The sequence below is a fragment of the Acanthamoeba castellanii genome, assembly GCF_000313135.1.
Source record: "Acanthamoeba castellanii str. Neff unplaced genomic scaffold scf7180000084563, whole genome shotgun sequence".
Lineage (NCBI taxonomy): Eukaryota > Discosea > Longamoebia > Acanthamoebidae > Acanthamoeba > Acanthamoeba castellanii.
The window spans coordinates 20,908-37,704 of NW_004457626.1; the positions used below are offsets into that span (position 1 = coordinate 20,908).

Genomic DNA, 16,797 nt, shown 5'->3' on the forward strand with positions numbered 1-16,797 from the left:
TGAAGGAGTCGTCAAGAGAGGGTGGTTGGGTGGTTCGGGAAAAGGGTGTCGATGGCGGAGGAGAGCGAGGCAAAGTGGACGGGCTTGGTGAGATGGAGCGCAAAGCCGGCATCCTTGCTCCGCTTGACGTCTTCCTCCATGCCGTAGCCCGACAACGCGATGCCCTGTGCGTGCGTGAGCACACACCCACAGGCACACGCACTACCGCACACGCACACTCACGACCACACACACACGCCACACGCCACACGCACGTACCTGCAGGTGGTATTTGGCCTTGAGGGCAGCCATCAGATCGAGACCCGACCCATCGGGTAGGCCGATGTCGCTGATGACGAGGTCGAACTGGCCCTTCTCCTCGTCGGCCACGCGCAGCGCATCGGCCACCGACGACGCTACGAGTACATTGTAGTTGAGCTTCTGGCGCAGCAGGCGCGCCATGATCATGAGCGTCGTCTTGTTGTCCTCCACCAACATCACCTGCTCGCCCCGAGCCCGCTCGCATCAGCGCACCAAGACCACACACACACACACACACACACACAACACGAACCTTGAGCGACCGAGTTACTCCTACGAGCGGTGAGTGGGGCGGGGTGAGCGGTGCCACCGTCTGCTCGCCGACGGTGACGTCGTGTAAAGACTTGCCCTCGAGAGGCGGCACAGAGGCGACCATGGTAGGTTCGTCGGCCGCCGCGCGTACGGTAGGGAGATGGACGGTAAACGTGGCCCCCTTGTCCTTCCCCTCGCTCGATGCCTTGAGCTTGCCCCTGTGCATCTCCACAAACGATCTGTCGCACGACACACGACACACACGACACACGACACACACGACACACACGACACACACGACACACACGACACACACGACACACGACGCACATGGGGCACATAAAGTGCGTCAGCCTCACAATAGTTCGGTTCAGCGAGTAAAGTGGGTGAGTGGGGGGGGGAAGGTACCGGGAGATGGCGAGGCCGAGACCGAGGCCGCCGAAGCGCACGGTGATGGAGGCGTCGCCCTGCTCGAAGGCCCGGAACAGGTGCGGCATGACGTGGCTCTCGATGCCGATGCCCGTGTCGGCGATCTCCACCCGCAGCATCACCACCCGTTCCAGCTCCTCGGCCTCCCCAACCGCGACGGCCGGCCCAATGCCGACATCGCGCTCGGGCGAGTGTGCGCCCGCAGTCACCGCTCGCGGTGACCGCACGCGCGGGCGGTCGAGGGCGTAGTTGGAGGTGCGGATCGTGATGGCGCCGCCCTCGGGCGTGAACTTGATCGCATTCTGGTGTGTGTGTGTGTGTGTGTGTGTTGTGTGTGTGTGTGTGTGGCAAAATGAAGTAAGGTCACGGGTTGCGTTGCCACGACAGAAAAAGCATTGGGGCCGTACCTTGACAATATTCCAAAACACCTGCTGCAACCTGCAATCGCATAAAGTAATGAAAATTACTACAACAACAAAGAATAATACGAATAATAAAAGAACAGTACCGAGCGGGGTCGCCGGCGAGGGTATCGGCGGTGGCGTGGAGGTGGCAGGTGATGGTGAGGTGCTTGGCATTGACCTCGTGCGCTACGATCTGCAGCGTGCGGCCGAGGATCTCGTGGACGGCCACCTCTTGCAGGTTGAGCTTGAGCTTGTTTCGCGAGATCTTGGTGAGGTCGAGCAGGTCGTCAATGAGCTGCACCTCGAGCTCGACCGACTCGTGAATGATCCGCACGTTCTCCTCCACCTGCGCCGACAGTCCCTCGCCTGTGTGCAGCGAAACAAAACTCTGAGCCATGCCGCACACGCACGACCGCACACGCACACGCACACCAGCCACCGCACACACGCACACACACACGCACGTTCGTTTACGTACTGAGGAGGGACTCGGAGAGGAGGAGGGCGGGGGTGAGCGGCGTGCGCAGTTCGTGCGACAGCGCCGCGAGAAAGTGGTCCTTGGCCAGGTTCGCGCTCTCGGCCTCGCGGTACAACCGCACATTGTCGATTGCCATCCCTGCCCGCAGCGCCAGCTCCGCACACACCGCCTTATCCTCGCTCTGCGCGCATGACACGGACTCACCGTAATGAGCGCGTGTGTCGTGTGGCGTGTGCGTGCGCGTGTGCGTGTGCGTGTCGTGGGTACCAGGAATTCGCTGTGGACGGAGGACTGGCGCACAAACAGCCAGGTGCCGTAGACCCGGCCGTGGCCTTGCAGCACGTGCACCACAAAATTGTCGGCTGTCGGCAGGCCGCACTCGATGCCCACGCGGTCGCCGTTGCTCAACCGCAGCACCCGGTAGTACCGGTCCACCGTCTGCCGCTCCTCCTCTGCCGTTTCCCTTTTGCTCGGCCCGAGCTGGTGCATTTGCCACAGCTGCGTCGACGCGTTGGCCGTGGCGATGCGCTGGAGGCAGCCGTTCTCGCCCACCACGTCCAACACGCTCCAGTCGGCCACCACCGACCCTGAACAGAGCTCGTTGCCAGTGAGCCACCGCGAGACACTGCGATGGAGCGCAGCAGGGCCGGGGTGCGTACCTTCGATGATGTCGAGCACAGACCGGAGGATGGTGGGCAGGTGGCTCTCGACGCTGGTGTTCAGCATGCGCCCGACCCGGGCCAGAAGCGCGAGCCGGGCTTCGGCCTTCTTTCGCGGCGTGACGTCGATCGTGAACACCGACACCCCGCCGTCCGACCCCGGATACAGCCGGACCTCGTACCTGCGCCGATGTGAGGCCGGGGTTCGCAAGTGCAGCAGGGGCCTCGTTGAACAGGGAGTGTCCACCACTACGTACCAGCAGTCGCGGGGGGCGTAGTGGTAATCGAATATGAGGTCGACCTGGTCCCTGATGGCCCGCTCGATGTTGCGCATCACAAGGCCGTCCTCCGTGTCGACCATGTATCGCGACGCCCGCCGGCCCAGGATTTCTGTGTTCCCAGCGACACACCACACACACACACACACACACCAAGTCAGCAGAGTGTGTCTCAACTCTGATTGGCTACCGATCTCTTACCTTCTTTCTTGGCGCCGAGCAGAATGGCCGCGTTGGCGTTGACGAACGAGTAGCGGAGCTGCGCATCGAGTGTGACGAAGGCGTCCTGGATGGACGCGAGGATGCGCTCCAGCCGCTCCTTGCCCTCGTGCACCTCCATGCGCAGGCCGGTTTCGGTGCGCGCGGCGTCGTTGCGCATGCGCGACATGTTGAGGTGGGAGGCCACGCGCGACAGCAGCTCGCGCGCCGTGAAGGGCTTGATCAGGTAGTCGTCGGCGCCCTCGGCTAGACCCTCGGCGCTGGCCTCCTCGCCGGCCCGCGCCGACAGCATGATCACCGGCAGCATTTTCATCTCGTCGCGCGAGCGGATCTCCTTGAGGAGGCCGAAACCGTCGAGGAAGGGCATCATCACGTCCGTCAGCACCAGGTCCACCGCCTCCGGGGTCGACCGCAGCGTGCTCAACGCCTCCAGGCCTGATACAAATAATAATAATAATAATAACCCATTTATATTTATCATCAGTTCATCACTTCGTTTCGCGCAGCGAGAGGAGGCAAAAAGCGAGTGGTTGGGGGCAGAAGTGGGTGCGGACCGTTGGAGACGCTGATGACTTCGTATTTGGCGCTGAGCAGACGCGCGACGTACTCGCGCATGTCGAAGTTGTCGTCGGCCAGCAGGATCTTGGCCTTGTTGTCCCGGTGTGCCCTCTGGTGCCATACACGTATACGTATACACGTAAATCGTCATCGGCCTGCTGAAGCGCAGTTGTGTGCTCTATGGGCTGCGTACCGTTTTCGACCTCTTTCGAGAGTGTTGGGTGCCCGCGCTCGGTGGTGCTATGCTGAACGATGCGGCGGTACGCGACCTTGGCGACGACGGCATTTCGGGCGAGCCCGACATCCAGGTCACCGAGCGGCTGGGCGAGCTCGAGACCGAAGACGAGGCCGACGACGACGAGGAGGAGACCGAGTTCTGCGATGACGATGACGAGCTGCTCGAGTCCCCAGACGACGTCGCGATGGCGATCGAGGGCAGCCACCACGACGCATTCTTCGAGTAGTTACGCGCGTCAGCCAGCGCGCTCGCAAACTGTTCGTCGTCGTCATGGGTCGCGGGCAATGACGATAGAGCGAGGGGGTCGAGCAGGGGCGGCAACGATGGCGCTGCCAGAGCCCGGGCGGGCAGCGGCTGTATGCGAGGAGTCGTGACCGTCGTGGAGGTCGTCTTGGTGGTCGTGGAGCAAGAAGACGCAGGCAAGCGTGCGACGCGCTTAATCTGGTCGCTCGGCAGGTGGTCCGTCCCGAATGGAATGCGCACTCGGAATGTGGCCCCTGGGGTGCAGTGTGAGATTAGTTTATTCGCGGCGCAGTGAACGTAGGGCCAGAGAGTGTACCGTAGCCGAGCTGGCTTGTGGCATCGACGATGCCGCCGTGCAGCCGCGCCAACTCGTACACCAAAGCCAGCCCTAGTGACGCAGGTCAGCAACCACCCCGACAGACGGGCCATCGAGAGGGGTTGGGTGTAAATAGAGGCGAAGAGGTACCGATGCCGGTGCCCTCGTGTGATCGGCCGCCGGGCGTTTGCACGCGGTGGAAGCGCTTGCCCAGCAGGGGCAGCTCCTCAGCTGGGATGCCGATGCCCGTATCGGCCACCATCAGCTCGGCCTCCTGTTGTCCCGTGGCGCCTGGGAAGATCGGCTAGCCGCGTCAGCCCCCAACGACTCGACGGCGGTCAGGGAGGAGCACCGCCGCGTGGTACGTACCGGGCACGGACTTGACCGCGACGCGAATGTGGCCGTGCATGGTGAACTTGAGCGCGTTGGAGAGCAGGTTGAGCACGATCTTCTCCCACATGTCCTTGTCCACGTACACCGGCTGCTCCAGCTCCTCCTCGCACTCAATCAGAAGCTCCAGTCCCGCCCTGTTGACATGGAACAACACAATGTGAGCCAACACTGTGATTCTCCCCGACGGCTGAAGGCAAAGGTGCGTACCGTTCGGTGGCGGAGCGGAAGATGGAGGCGAGGTCCTGCGTGAAGCGCCCCAGTGCTACGGGCTCGAAGTTGGCGCGAGCTCGGCCGGCCTCAAGGCGCGAGAAGTCGAGCAGCGAGTTGACCAGCTTGTAGAGCCGCAGCGCGTTGCGGTGGATGAGCGTGAGCTGCTCCTTCTCGACCTGCAGCTCGGCTTGATCAAGGAGGTCCTCGAGCGGGCCGAGCATGAGGGTGAGCGGTGTGCGGAACTCGTGCGAGATGTTGGAGAAGAACGTGGTCTTGGCCCGGTCCAGCTCTGCCAGCGCCTCAGCGCGTTGGCGCTCCTCCTCTCGAGCCGTGGCGTTCATGACGATCGACGATACATTGTTGGCGAGCAGATGGAAGAATATGCTGAGGTGCAGGGAGTGGAAGGGAGATAGAATGTGAGTTGCGACATTGCTGTGACGGCCAGCGAGACCGAGCCACCACGCACCGGGAGGTGTCGTCGAGCTCGTGGCGCGGGTTGATGCCGGCCACCAGCACGCCCACCACTCGTTCGGCTCCGCTGTGAGACAGCATCGGCAGAACGAGGCACGACCTGGTAATTCAAAACATAGAAGCCAAGCGAGCCTGGGTCAAGCACTGTCGCGGCCAACCGACATGCCACGGCTCAAATCCAGGGGTGCGTGGTACCTGGTCCGATCGTCCGCGGTGTTGCTCCACGCGGAGCACGGCGGGACTTCATCCCCGAATAGGATGAGGTCGAGCTGCTGGGGCTCCTTTTTGCTGATGACGTCGTTGAAGATGGGACACCAGACTCCGCCCTGCTCCTCCTCCAGGTCATCTTCGCTCTTGCTGTCGTCGCTGTCCCTGAATAGGATGTTTTTTTAAGACGCCAGCAACGCACACGCACACGCACACGCACACGCACACGCACACGCACACGCACACGCACACGCACACGCACAACCACGATACACTACCAACGGGAATCGTACGAGTGCTTGATGCGTGGGAGCGTGACGAGCTGCGGACACAGCACGCAGCCCTTGACCAAGTCGCCAGCCGTCTCGGCCAGCGCCGCCCGCCGCCCTCGCGAGTCGAGCAAATAAATATTGGCAAACGCGATGTCGTATCTTCGCCGCGAGAGGGGTGGATTGATACGACAGCACGGTGAGGTTGGGGTGAATTGATATCAACGCAAACAATGAGATTTGGGGGGGGGGCAGACGCACTTGCCGGTGGTTGTTACAATCTCCTTGACGATGCGCACGGCGTCCTTCACAGTATTGGCTTCTGCGCCGCGCGTCGCCAGGTCGCGCAAGGTTCTGCCGATTGAATGTGACAAGCAAGAGGGCGTGAGTGGAGGTTCATGGAGGCCAACGATCATTGTAGCATTGGTGGATCTGCTGCTCGGTGGCGCACCGCATCTGGCGCTCGCCGATGACCCGCAGCGTGGTCTCGGTGACGGCGGTGAAGAGACCGCCAACGGAGCCGTCGTCCAAGAACAGCGGGCTGTAGGAGTAGGTGAAGTAGCACTCCTCCAGGTAGCCGTTCCGGTCCATCGGGTTGTAGTGATCCTCCACCCAGTTGGACCGCATCGACTGCGCCACCGAACTGAGCAGCCGATCCTGCTCCTCCCACATCGTGGGCCAGCAGGCGGCGTAGGTATCACCTGGCCCAAGAGGCGAACAGCGCGTGAGTGAGAGAGAGGCTCCATTGGGGGTGGAATGGCGCCTGTCGTACCCAAATATCGCGGGTGCTTGGTTACACCCATAATCGGTCGGTAGGCGTCGTTGTACAACATTCTGTAATCCCGACCCCAGTAGATGACCTTGACGACGACGACGACGACGATGGGTAAGAGGTGGAGAAAAAGCTGGACTGACCCACTGTATGAGGGGCCTCGTCAAAGTGTCGGGGGCGTACGAAAGGAAAGCGAGAGAAGAGGCAAACGGCGAGGGCAATCTTGAGCGTGCGCGGCCACTCCGCCAGCGGACCAAAAGGCGTGCTGGCCCAGTCCATTTCACTGCGATCATCACCACAACCACCCTTTAGCGACACCAGCTCCACACAACCGCGCAAGTGCATTCATTTGGCTGTCTGCCCTACCTGATCAGTTGGCACATCTCGCCTCCGGCGGTGAGCCATATTTCACCGCCCGGTGGCGTCGGCGAGCTCCGGGGCGAGGGCTTCAGCTCTTGCGAGGTCCCTGGGGATGCCTGTTGCTCGCGTGAGTGGCGACCCACCACATTCCGATCACAAAACGAAGACGAAGACGAAGACGAAGAACGAAGCGGAGGGTGAGTGGGCACCAGGGCTGTGTTGGTTTCTAGCGACGGAGACCGAGGCAGAGGGCTGACCTCGGTGGCTGGTGATTCGGGAGGGGTGGGTTCGACGTCACCATCCCGACTCCTCATGCCCTCGAGTCGGTAGATGCGGAGGGCCTGCTGGAGGCACGCCAGAGCGAGGCCCTGCAGCCGCTTGGATGGGCTGTGAAGGAGGTGCGGCTCCACCAGGGCCTGGGTAAGGTCGTCAAGGGCCGCCACCTCGTGCTCACGCACCAACGGGACCACCACCGCGGCCAGGGTGGCTGCGATCCGCTGTAGGGCATGGAAAAATAAATGTGAACTTGATTATGGTGGCTACTAGCAGAAACTCAGGCCGGCGGGAGAACGGGATGTCACCTGAAGATTGAGGGAGAGCTGATCCTTGGGCACATCAGGCTTGATCAAATTCGTGTGCATATCCTTCCAGGAGATCAAATGCAGCAGACGGTTCACCGCCCCCTCCCGCCCCTCCATCGCTGCCGCTTGAGCCAAGCCCACACAACTCACACGAACCAAGCCAGCGCCTCCTGTTCATGAAAGCCGGGGATAGCACGAGCCCCTACTTGGCCTTTTCTTCGTGTTCTGGTTGGTGGAAGATGGCGTGGATGGCGGAGGAGAGCGAGGCAAAGTGGACGGGCTTGGTGAGGTGGAGCGCAAAGCCGGCATCCTTGCTCCGCTTGACGTCTTCCTCCATGCCGTAGCCCGACAACGCGATGCCCTGTGACGTAGGGGTGGTGGTGAGTGGCCAAGTTCACGCAAGTTCACGCAACCCGCAACACGTTGGTTAGCCCGCGTACCGGCAAGTTGTACTTGGCCTTGAGGGCCACCATCAGCTGAAGACCGGTGCCATCGGGCAGGCCGATGTCGCTGATGACGAGGTCGAACTGGCCCTTCTCCTCGTCGGCCACGCGCAGCGCATCGGCCACCGACGACGCCACGAGTACATTGTAGTTGAGCTTCTGGCGCAGGAGGCGCGACATGATCATGAGCGTGCTCTTGTTGTCCTCCACCAGTAACACCTGTATTCGCAATGAATCCTGTCAAGCGTTGATCGCACGTGTGGTGGTGGTGGTGGTAATGTGGTACGGTACCTTGAGAGCAGTTGGAGCAGTCAGCTGGGAAGCGGGAGAACCGGTGGGCTGTAGCGCGGCCGGCGAAGCCACAGGCTGCGGCACCGGGATGAGCGCTGACGGCAAAGAACTGAAATCTTCCACTGACGGCGCCGGCGGCGACGTGAAGGGCGACGATGGTGGCGTTGGCGAGACCGCTCGAGCGCCTGTATCGGCCAACTGTGTGCGCATAAATTGAAAAGTGGTGAGTCAAGCGAGAGGGCCTGGCGTCAAAGTGGGCGTCAAGCGGATCCGTACCGTGGGCAGATGGACGGTGAACGTGGCACCCTTGTTCTTGCCCTCGCTGAACGCCGCCAGCCGGCCCTTGTGCATCTCCACGAATGATCTGTCGATAACAACATCCAGAGTAAGTTCACCACCTTTGATAGCTCTCAGAATGACAAGGGGCGTGGTATACCGGGAGATGGCGAGGCCGAGGCCGAGCCCGCCGAAGCGCACGGTGATGGAGGCGTCGCCCTGCTCGAAAGCCCGGAACAGGTGCGGGATCACATGGCTCTCGATGCCGATGCCCGTGTCCGAGATCTCCACCCGCAGCATACGCCGCTTACTTCGGCCGGCGCTGTCGGCGGCCTGCCGTGGCGATTGGCCGTGAACGGACTTGACGCCGTGATCCGGGCTCGACACGGTCTGTTTGGAGCCGCTCTCCTTCCTCGCCACAACGGGCTCTTCCTCCTCTTCGTAGTTGCATGTGCGGATGGTGATGGCGCCGCCCTCGGGCGTGAACTTGATCGCATTCTATTCATCAAAGGACAAAAAGGTCTTGAGTCGCATTGCAACAACGACAATGAGCATAGGAACAGGAGGTGCCGCACCTTGACAATATTCCAAAACACTTGCTGCAGCCTGCGCACAGTGGTGAAGACCCCGCCAGGTCAGAATTCTGATGAAACATTTTGGCGAATAGAGATGAAGGGATGGAGGGGGTGTGAACCTTGCGGGATCGCCAGTGAGGCGATCAAAATCGCCGTCGAGGTGCATGGACACACGCAGCTTCTTGACTCCGATCTCGTGCGCTACGATTTGGAGTGTGCGGTTGAGGAGTTCATGCACCGAGACTTCCTGCAGGTGCAGCTTGAGCTTGTTTCTAAGAGGGAGAGCGAGAGAGGTGCAAAAGGTCAGGTTTCAGTGCGCTTGTAGCGCCACACACGAGAAGAAGAAGAAGAAGAAAACAGCAGCGTGGCAGTACCGAGAAATCTTAGTTAAGTCGAGAAGATCGTCGATGAGCTGCACCTCGAGCTCTACCGATTCGCGGATCATCCGCACGTTCTCTTCGACATGAGGCGGTAGCCCCTCGCCTGTAACGCGGTGGATGACGGCTTCGAATGAGCCATTTCCGCACACGCGAGACGAAGCCAGGGGCAAGAACGTACCGAGGAGGGACTCGGAGAGGAGGAGGGCGGGAGTGAGCGGCGTGCGCAGTTCATGCGACAGCGCCGCGAGGAAGTGGTCCTTGGCCAGGTTCGCGCTCTCCGCGGCTCTGTACAGACGAATATTATCGATCGCCATCCCCGCTCGTCGGGCCAACTCCTCGCACACCGCTCGATCCTCGTCCTGTTGGCAACAATCAATAACAAATAATTAAATATCATGAAAATCACTAAATAAAATAAAATAAATTGCCAAGTCCGGTACCATGTAGTTGCTGTTGAGGAACGACTGACGGGTGAAGACCCAGGTGCCGAACACCTTGCCGTGGCCCTGCAGCAGGCACAGGACAAAGTTGTCGCTCTTGGGGAGGGCGCATTCGATCCCGACCAGGTCACCGTTGCACAACTCGACCTCCTTGACGAACGGCGTCTTGCGAACTGTTCGTCGCCCCACCGTAATAATGCGTTTAGCGTAAGAGTGGCGTAGTAGATGACGGCGAATGACAAGGCGGTCGCGTACCTTTGCTGTTCGGCGTGATTTTGTGAATGTTCCACAGATTGACCGGTGCGTGTGGCGTGGCGATGCGCTGGATGGCGCCGTTCGCTCCTACCAGGTCGAGCACGCTCCAGTCCGCTACCAACGAACCTGGTTCGAGAGTTGGTGCGTGGGTGTGGTTAGAAGAGGGTCCACGCGTAGTTTCTGGCGAGGACCGAAGCCTGTGCGTGTACCGGCGATAATGTTCTGGGCCTCGGAGAGAAGGGTCGGGAGGTGGCTGTCGACGCTGACGGCCATGAGACGACCCACCTGGGCGAGCAGCGAGAGTCGCTGTTCGGACTTCTTGCGCGACGTAACGTCGATGGTGTAGATCGTCGCTCCGCCGTCCGATCCCGGATAAATCCTGCTTTCATACCTGGGGGAGGCATCAGCATTTGCCTACATATGCAGCCACGAGTGTATGTGTGTTGTGGAGTACCATCGGTCTCTCGCCGCGTAGTAATATTCGAAGACGAGGTCCAACCGCTCCTTCACTGCTCGCTCGAGGTTTCGCCGCACCAGGCGGTCCTCCGTGTCGACCATGAATCGCCACACGTTGTGCCCGATCATATCTAACGTTGGACAGTCGCGCCTGAGATGAGCGGAGGAATGCAGCACAGACAAGCTCATGTGGTGCGGTGCATACCCTCTTTCTTGGCGCCGAGCAGAATGGCCGCGTTGGAGTTGACGAACACGTAGCGCAGCCGCGAGTCGAGCGAGACCACAGCGTCCTGGATGGACGCGAGGATGCGCTCCAGCCGCTCCCTGACTTCGTGCACCTCCATGCGCAGGATGTGTTCCGTGTTGGCGGCCTCCATGCGCATGCGCGCCATCTTTAGGTGGGAGGCCACGCGCGACAGCAGCTCGCGCGCTGTGAAGGGCTTGATCAGGTAGTCGTCGGCGCCCTCGGCCAGACCCTCCGAGCTGGCCTCTTCGCCGGCCCGCGCCGACAGCATGATCACCGGCAGCGTGCGGGTCTCGTCGCGCGAGCGGATCTCCTTGAGGAGGCCGAAGCCGTCGAGGAAGGGCATCATCACGTCCGTCAGCACCAGGTCCACCACCTTGGGGCTCGACCGCAACATGCTCAACGCCTCCAGACCTGTTCGGCCGATAGCATATCGTGAGAAGAGTGACCTTCAACGAAATGGTGGGGGGCAGAAGTGGGTGCGGACCGTTGGAGACGCTGATGACTTCGTATTTGGCGCTGAGCAGGCGCGCGACGTACTCGCGCATGTCGAAGTTGTCGTCGGCCAGCAGGATCTTGGCCTTGTTTTCCTTTCCTCTCTGTGTGCCGTACGTCCACCCATTGAGTTAGACCATGCTCCAGCCAACCGTTCACCACCGAGAAGTGGGTGATCTGTGAGAGTACCTTTTTGGAGCGTCGCTTGGTCTGTTTGTCGGAGGAGAGCACGACAAAGGAGGCGGACGTGCGCGATCGAGGCGAGGAGGGCATCTCGGGCGACCCCGTGGCCGGCGACGTCGCGTAGGAGCGCACGGGCGATGACGACGACGATGAGGAGGAGGACGAAGCCGAGGAGGAGACGGACGACCCGGAGGCCGACGAGGCCGAATGGTGGGAGACGCCCGAAGACGAAGAACTGGCAATGGGGATCGACGGCAGCCACCACGAGGCCGTCTTCGAGTAGTGCCGCGCGTCGGCGAACGATGATGAGCCGTCGTCGGGCAGCTCCGCAGCTGGGATGCCGACGGGCGTGAAGGTGATCGCAGCGGGCTTGGCCGCAGCAGTGACGGCGCTGTTGGGGAACGACGGTGGGATGGTCCGCACGATGCGCTTGATCTGGTTGGAGGGCAGGTGCTCCACGCCGAACGGAATGCGCACGCGGAATGTGGCACCTGCACCAGAGGTCACATGTTGGTCCATCGCCCGAAGCACATCAACACGCAAGATGCAAAACGGAGGCGCAGGCGAGCGAACCATGACCCAGTTGGCTTTCAACAGACACCGTTCCACCGTGCAGACGCACAAGCTCGAAGACCATCGCAAGACCTGCGCACTGTGTTAGGCTCCTAGAGCGCAGACCTGAGCGAGAAAAGGAGTGGAGGGTACCGATGCCGGTGCCCTCGTGTGATCGGCCGCCGGGCGTTTGCACGCGGTGGAAGCGCTTGCCCAGCAGGGGCAGCTCCTCTGTTGGGATGCCGATGCCCGTGTCCTCCACCACCAGCTCCACTTGTCCCTCTGCGCAAGGTGACCGGTGTGAGCAAAAGCACATACGGCCTACACACGCGCACCAAGAGGAAAGAGCTCAGTTGCGCACCGGGTTGCGGGCTGAGCACGACGCGAATGTGGCCGTGCATGGTGAACTTGAGCGCGTTGGAGAGCAGGTTGAGCACGATCTTTTCCCACATGTCCTTGTCCACGTAGACTGGCTGCTCCAGCTCCGCACACTCGACTATCAGCTCGAGTCCCGCCCTGTGCAGGACGGTTACAGCGAACGCAATGCGGTAAGTCAACACAGGCCTCATTTGTCGCTCACATTCAATCGCTGGATTGAGATGCGTACCGCTCGGTGGCTGAACGGAAGATGGAGGCGAGGTCCTGCGTGAAGGTGCTCAGGTCCACGGGCTCGTAGACGGCGCGAGCTCGGCCGGCCTCGAGGCGCGAGAAGTCGAGCAGCGAGTTGACCAGCTTGTAGAGCCGCAGCACGTTGCGGTGGATGAGCGTGAGCTGCTCCTTCTCGACCTGCAGCTCGGCTTGATCAAGGAGGTCCTCGAGCGGGCCGAGCATGAGGGTGAGCGGTGTGCGGAACTCGTGCGAGATGTTGGAGAAGAATATGGTCTTGGCCCGATCCAGCTCCGCGAGGGCCTCAGCGCGCTTGCGCTCCTCCTCGCGAGCCGTGGCGGTCGTGATGATCGACGCCACATGGCCAGAAAACAAATTGAAAAATATCCTGTGCGCGGTTGACAAGAAAAAAAGTGAGCAAGTGTCACTTGCGAGTGCGGCCGAAGAGAGGAAGCGTCGTACTTGTAGTTGTCGTCGAGTTCATGGCGCGGGTTGACTCCGGCCACGAGGATGCCCACCACCTTCTCGGCGTCTGTTCGCGACATCATGGGCAGTATTACGCACGATCTGCAGGGGGGGAACACCACAACGGACCAAGCTTAGACTCACGCATGAACACGCTTTCGAAAGGCAGCGAAAACTCTGCGTACCTGGGGCTTTCGTTCCAGGCGCTGCACGGCGGGACCTCGCCGCCGAATTGCTCGAGGTCGAGGATCTGCGAGGATTTCTTTTGGACCACGTCGGTGAAGAACGGGATCCAGAAGCCGCCCTGCTCCTCCTCGCGGTCGTCTTCACTCCGGCTGTCCTCGCTATCCCTGCAATTGTTGCAATCCACCAGAGCGAAGGTAAGGGGGAGGGGAGGGGGCGAATGCACGCGTCGCGCACCAAAGCGGTGAGGAGGCGTTGACGTACGATTGCTTGCGATAGAGAGTGACCAGCTGAGGGCACAGTAGCGTGCCCTTCTCCAGGCCGACAGTCTCGGCCAGGATGGCCCGCTTGGCTCGCTCGTCCAGCAGGTAGATGTTGGCAAAGGAAATATCCCACCTAGTGCCGATGATTACATGCGCGGGGCCGTGCAGCGTTCAGCATCCAGCCAATCAACCAACCAACCAACCACGCCTGTGGGCACGTGTGAGGGAGTAAGTACTTTCCAGTGGTGGCGATGACTTCGGCGGTGATGCGGACGGCATCCTTGGCTGTGCTTGCTCCTGCGCCCGAGGCGGCCAAGTCCCGAATCGCTCTGGAGGAGGCAGTCAGTGTCACTGCGCGTGCAATATTACCGGACAAAGCAAGGGGCGGCCATGCGCGTACCTGAGCTGACGCTCGCCGATCACGCGGTTGGTGGTCTCCGAGACGATGGTGAACAGGCCACCCACGCTGCCGTCGTCCATGAACAGAGGGCTGTAGGACGATGTGAAATACACCTCCTGAGATGCACGGATGGAAGAGAGGAGAGCGTTGAGTGATGTGAGCGCTGCTTCAGATTTGCGTTGTGCGTTGCATGCGTACCTCGATGTAGCCGTGCCTGTCGATCGGAGAGAACTGATCCTCGAACCAGTTGGCCCGAGAGGACTTGACGACCTCATCGAGATTCTGTTCCGCCCACATGGTCGGCCAGCACTCGGCGTACGGTTCGCCTGCACTCCCCAGCCCAGCATTAGAACGCCGAAAGGCCCTGGTCGAGCGGGCGAGCGAAAGAGAAGTCGTACCAAAGTATCGAGGGTGCTTGTTGCCCATAATTAATCGGTAGGCGTCGTTGTAGAGCATCCGGTACTCACGCCCCCAGAATATTACCTGGTGGTGGTCGTTGTGCGCGTCGCATGATTATTAGAAGAGCCAACAAACCACCCAGTGACTGGCGAAGAGGTGGGCAAAACGCACAAACGGGAATCGGGTGAAGAGGCAGATGGCCAGCGCAATCTTGAGAGTGTTGGGCCACTGTGCGATCGGTCCGAGAGGGGTGCTAGCCCAGTCCTTCTCCCTGAGTAACAGGCACGCCCCTGGCGTGAGCCACTGCACAGTGGTACGGGAGATCGTGCTGGGCGGACGAACCTGATGAGGCGAGGCATTTCGCCGGGTGCGGTACACCAGATGCCGAGTTTCTCTACTTCGTCACTCATGGGCTCACCGCTATTGCCGGCAGGGCCGTCTCCCTCATCGTCGGCTTCTTCGTCGTCTTCGTCGTCAGCTTCATCCGCCCCATCGTCCTCATCGTCGTCTTCGTCTTCATGTGCACGCTCCTTCAACTTCTCACTGTCTCCCAGCCTTCGCTCTGTGCCGCCTCCGATGGCTTTTGCCGCATCATCGCCTCCTAACTGGAAAGCGACAAACAAAGTAATAAATAATCCTGAGAAATGGGCAGGATGGATAGCAAAAACAAAAATAAAAGAAATAAAAACAAACGCACAGGAGTTGGGATGGCCCGCACCTCGGAATTCTGGGCGTCCTCGGAAGCATTGGCGTCGGCCTTGGCGTTGTTTTCAAGCTGACAGATGCGCACCACCTGCTCGAGGCAGTCCAGAGTGAGGCCGCGCAGTCGCTTGTTGTTGTGGTGCAGGAGCTGGGGCTGGGCGAGCCTGGCCACCACCTGATCGAAGCTCTTGCGCTCGCGCCGGCGCTGCAGCGGCTGCTCCACCATAGCCAGCACCTCGTCCACCCGCTACATGGCATTCCCGCCACCACACACCGCAAGTGCGTTAGTGCGGAATGTCGCCTCGTGTGGAAAAGTTTTGAGGGCTCCAGGGTCCGGGATCGTGACCGTGGTCGTGGTCGTGGTCGTGGTGCGAACGAATAATAGAGGCAGAATGAATGAATGATGTGCAGATGTAAATTGATTATAATCGAGGGCACGTGCAGGGATCATTTGAAAAATCATAAAAAAAAAGTTGTGCTGCCACCGGAGGGGCCTCTTCGTTGTTTGCGTGTAAAGGAGGAGAAGAAGGGTAGATGGGGTGGAGGCGAAGGCACAAGCAGTACCGAAAGATTCGTGTCGAGTTCCTCTTCAGGCAGATCGGTGGAAACCAAATCAGGCGCCAAGTCCACCCGCCTTCGCTCCTTTCTCGTGGAGTACTTGGCGCTCTGAACCTCCATCTTCTTCCTCCACCCCTTCGTCACGTTCGTGTACGGCTTGTTCCCTCCGCTGCTGCCACTCGTCGCTGGCCTTCTGAGCTCTCTTCTGCCTTTGTTGGAGCTCTACCTCCGTGTTTCCGCCCAGTCGGCTATTTGGTGCCCAACAACTCTTTTTAGGATGTTTGTTTCTGCATGCCAATTTGGGGCCGACTTTTCGCGTGTGATCCCCGCGGAAGGCAGGAACGAGGCATTTTCCAGGTTTTCGTTGACGATGGTGACGTGGCGAGCCGTGGCACCTTTTCGCAGGAAAAAACAATTTCTCATTTATTTTCTCAGGCCGAAATTAATTATTGGTCGACAAGCAAGAAGATGGAGGGCGAGGATCTGCGCCTGGTAGGGCTTTCCCTCCTTCCTTGTCTGGGAGAAGAATCGTTTTTTCATCCCCCCCCTCTCCTTCTCTTTTCGTCTCTTCTCCTTGTGCACAGAAACTGTTCGCGGCAGTGGGTCAGGCCTCGGTAGATGCTGCGGGGTTCGAGGCACTCCTGGCGCAGTGCCGGCCAACACAACCGGGGGAAAGCGTGGCCGACCTGCTCAACCACACCTTCAGGCTGAAGCCGCAGCCGGCGCAGGCCGACGACAATACCACCCCGACCAGTATCGTGGTGACTTCGCCCAGCGAGAAGGGAGACGAACCCACCATCGTGGGAGGGGCTTCTTCTCCCACAACTACTCTTGATGAAGACGGCAATCGGGCGGTCGAGGGTGGCTGGTCGCTGCTTCATGAAGCGGTGGAGATGAACCGCGTCGACTTTGCCTCGTTGCTGATCAAGAAGGGAGCCAACGTCAACATCGCAGACGACCGGTTCGTCGATCTCCTGTTCACCACTGCCCTTCA

The 16,797-nt window shown here is 60.4% G+C and overlaps 1 pseudogene; it reads right to left on the bottom strand.

Moving 5' to 3' along the window:
- Positions 1 to 11: 11 nt before the first annotated feature.
- On the bottom strand, positions 12 to 15,923 carry ACA1_034350 (annotated as a pseudogene).
- Positions 15,924 to 16,797: the final 874 nt, after the last annotated feature.